The sequence below is a fragment of the Sapajus apella genome, unplaced genomic scaffold (assembly GCF_009761245.1).
Source record: "Sapajus apella isolate SASKATOON/1434 unplaced genomic scaffold, GSC_monkey_1.0 scaffold14, whole genome shotgun sequence".
Lineage (NCBI taxonomy): Eukaryota > Metazoa > Chordata > Mammalia > Primates > Cebidae > Sapajus > Sapajus apella.
The window spans coordinates 13817657-13818512 of NW_022436954.1; the positions used below are offsets into that span (position 1 = coordinate 13817657).

The following is an 856-nucleotide window of genomic DNA, read 5'->3' on the forward strand; positions in this document are numbered from 1 at the left end:
AAAAAAAAAAAAAAAAAAAAAAAAAAAAAAAAAAAAAAAAAAAAAAAGAACAACAAAGCAAAACAAAACACCAGGATACACAAACATAATATTCACTGGCAGCATCTGAACTCATCCCAAACCAGGTGCAGCTCATAGCTAGACCTTGAGGCTTAATTTACTTCTAAAATTTTGCTGGAGAGGGAACTGGAAAAATTGGTTTGGGAGGAGATGAGTGATCGTGGAATGCTTTTGGGAGGAGAGCCAAGATGTCAGCCACCCAGCAGCTGGGGGAAAGAAAGCTGGGAGAAAGTTGAGGGCAATGCTTGGAGTCTCTTACTGTAACATCTTCCCCAGCATAGAGGTTGAGGACCCGGCGTCCACCTGGATGCTTGTCTACCCAGCTGGAGACATTGTAAACCTTGCGATTGATGACCAGCCACTGGTCGGACTCCTGATTATGCCTCTGGATCTCCCGCCAGGTGTACACGTTGAGGATTTTCCCATTTTCCTCCTGCTTTGCACAGACCTCAGCTTCCTCATTTGCTATGGGTTTTTGTTTTGGCTGATGCTTCTCACCTGGGGTATGACTGATTCCTTCCTACAATGCTTCCATTGTCTCTACACTTTTCTTCAAGTTTCATTGTCATTGAATCCCTAGGATTTCTGGGTTAACTCTTGACATTTCTAATCCTCATCTCTGATTGTATCATAAAATGACTGCCTTTCTCCCTTTTCATTCCATTGCAGTATGATGCCTACACTGAAAACTTTTCAGCCTAGTTGTTTCTTCACAAACCTGATAGTGAGCACCTTCCTAGCCCTCACTTCTCTGCCTGTCCTGAATCTTTTCTGCCTTGATGAAGTCTAGATCACC

At 43.0% G+C, this 856-nt stretch overlaps 1 pseudogene; it reads right to left on the minus strand.

Moving 5' to 3' along the window:
* LOC116554534 overlaps nt 1-623 on the minus strand; it is a 43323-nt pseudogene extending 42700 nt beyond the window's left edge.
* Nucleotides 624-856: the final 233 nt, after the last annotated feature.